Genomic DNA, 2,936 nt, shown 5'->3' with positions numbered 1-2,936 from the left:
AAGTTTGAAGCTTCAAAATTATAAAGATTATAAAGATGAGACAGAGCAGGTCAGCTTCCTGGAAATGATTCTAGGAGTTTTCCTCGAGAGCCGCTTTCTTACAGAAGAATGTTAAGTAGTCTTCAGACAATAAATGGGTGAATCATGCCCACTGGATGATCTTTAACAAACCTGAAATCTTTTCTTAAATATAAACTGCAATAAAACTGCAGCAACACAGTTGCATGGATAAATGGATCCTTGTAGAAATGATAGCTGTGATGTTCAACACAGGGTCTCCAGGAAAGGTGTGCCGTTGTTCCTGGTTTGTGATATAAAGTCCTAAGGTTTCAGCTGGCTGTGACTGGTAAGGGCCTTCATATCCAGCCCGGTCAGCTTCATGTGATTCTGTTTTGGCTAATGCTGCTCTTACAAAACAGTTCTTTAGATACTTATTGCCTATTAAATAAGTGCCTATAAGTGGAGCCAACCTGTCTAGTTTTTTTTTTTGTTTGTTTGTTTTAAGAGTAAAAAAGTGATATGTTGTGGTTTAAGGCTGTCATTTTTTCCTCTTAAGAACTTCTAGTCTTTTTATAGAATCCTTAATATGAAGGATGAATTTCTTAGACTAAACATCTTCACTATTTAAACATTTGAACAAATGTTAATTAGGAAGATTATAGTAGTTAGTCATACTTAAATCAGATGCTTGAACATTAATTATACATACACATATGCAATATATATATATATATCCAGAAAAGCCTAGCATGAATATTATGCTTTCAAACAATTGCATGTATGAAATGAATGGATGCTTCAATGAGTCACTGAAGTCCCACTAGGTGAGGGTCCTTCCAATTCTGAGTTGCTGCTCTCTTGGGAGATGCTTCGACAATCAGACAGGGATTCACTGGCTGGCAGACACCTGTATTAAGAACACTTTGGTTCATATCACTGTTCTCATATTGATTTACGAGTAATTCAGTGTACTTAGATTTCAAAATTTTCAGTGATTTTTTTTTCCTCCAGAAAAAGAAGTATTATTCAAAGCAATTCTTATTTCAGGTACTTATATTTTTATCAAAATTATCTTTAGTGTGTAGTTCACAGAGATAAGGGGAGAAAAAAACTTAAAGACTTACCTCATTATAATCAGTATTCTGAGATGTCAGAGCTGTGTTCTCTCTCTTGTCCTTTTTTTTTTTTTTTTTTTTTTTTTTTTTTTTTTTTTTTTTTTTTTTTGGAAGGGAGAGTGCTTGAGAGGAAGGAGAGGAGTTGAGGGAAGCAAACTGTTTCTGGTATATCCATCCATCAAAAAGCTGTGTCTTCTAATAATTTCCAATATATCTGCACAGATCAGTAAGAAACAATTGCCTTATGCTTACCTATCTTAAATTAAAGCTAGCAGTGATTTTGATGATGGATGTAAGCTGTTTGGACCCAAGCTATCTTCAGAAAATGTCTATAATCAAATAATCAGCTGTACTATTAGAAATGCATTGGACCCAAAAGGCTTTGGAACTGGTGAAACAATGTTGGAGATTTAACCCTTTTTAAAATTGCATGTAATTAATCAGATTCTTTATGGAAATATTATTTTAATGAATATACAAGAACTAACCCTCACCCCCCACACCCCAACACCCCGAAACCCCATAATGGTAAATTAGTCTCTTCTTGTAGGTCATCATGAGCCATCCTCAAACTGAATGGAAACGAGGTTTTACTTACATACAAGATGGAAGATAAATAATGTTAAGTTGCAGGTGATCTCCCAAGGCGCAGATGTAGTTGAGTGGACATGGTCTCTATTATTATTATTTTTTTTTAATTTATTTTTTAAAAATCCTTTATCAAGCCATATCCTGGAAGTTAAGTTTGAGTTCATTCTATGCCAAATGAGTTGCACTTCTCTCACTCTTAATAGTGGGCAGTATTTCAGTGGAGAAGCATTTGCTCTAGAGATATAATTCTCCGAAGGATATGCTGCTTTGCTGCATTTCAAGTTATAATTTTGATTCTAACAGCTGCTGACAGAACCAACCTCATATTCAGCTTCTTGTTAGTACAGCATGTCAGCTAAAATTCCTCTGGGAACAGAGGGGAAACTTTTCTTAATTTTTATTTTGTACTGCCACAGGTGAATTGTTAATCACTGGCCTGTTGTGGTCAGTTAACAGGAGGTAAAGTATTCTTGTTTAATCATCTGAGAACAAGATGATTCTTTCAGGACCAGTGGAACTGTTTCATAGCATTTTTTGTTACCTTTTCTGAAAGCAGAGTTTTTTGCAAGAGTTGTTTACTCTTTTTATTGAGTAGTGTCACAGGCAACAGTAAAAGTTCAAGGCCATGTGGTGGCATTGTATGTACTTCAAACAAAAGATGTTTTTTGCTACAAAAACTTACATAATGAGATTTATACTGGAAAACTATGTAAGAGAAGACATTTAGCCTCATGCTTGTCTTTCTTCATTCAGCCTAGATTCTTTCACTTATATTCTGGTTTTATTCTTTTTTTTTTTTTTTTCCTGATTCTTTCTCTCCTTGAATCAAGTCTATTCATTCTTTCCCACTTTTCCTTTTTATTCTTCCATGTTATCCTTTTTTTTTTTTTTTTTTTTGTATCTCTTGTTCTTTAGATATGCAGTTGCCATATAGCTGTGGTTTCTCAACTTCTGTTGCTAGCTGCTTTGATGTCCTGGTTTTCTAAGTTGAAACTTTTTTTCTGGATCCTGTAATCTTGAGAAAGTATTTCTTTATTTTGACATAGAGAAGTGTATGGTGGTTTTTTTTTTTTTATTTTTTTCTTTTTTTTACAATTTCACTTAGAAATAATTGTGTAAATAAATTTATAATGCTCTGTTAGGTAAAGAAATAGTACAAATCACTGCCTACCTATGCTTTCACTCTACTTTCACTGGGACTTTCCCAGAAAATTGGTGAAGAAGCCTGAA

General features: G+C 34.0%; 1 long non-coding RNA gene across 1 annotated transcript; it reads right to left on the bottom strand.

The window, feature by feature from the left end:
• Nucleotides 1-573: 573 nt before the first annotated feature.
• On the bottom strand, nucleotides 574-2,191 carry LOC118170620. The gene is made up of 2 exons (XR_004752811.1): nucleotides 1,714-2,191; nucleotides 574-1,329 (listed from the first exon to the last, which is right to left on the bottom strand). It is a non-coding gene; the product is annotated as an uncharacterized LOC118170620 (long non-coding RNA).
• Between the last annotated feature and the right edge of the window lie 745 nt (nucleotides 2,192-2,936).

The sequence above is a fragment of the Oxyura jamaicensis genome, chromosome 8, assembly GCF_011077185.1.
Source record: "Oxyura jamaicensis isolate SHBP4307 breed ruddy duck chromosome 8, BPBGC_Ojam_1.0, whole genome shotgun sequence".
NCBI classification, from domain to species: domain Eukaryota; kingdom Metazoa; phylum Chordata; class Aves; order Anseriformes; family Anatidae; genus Oxyura; species Oxyura jamaicensis.
Note: the sequence above shows the minus strand (reverse complement) of the source record. Positions and strands in the feature narration are given on the sequence as shown.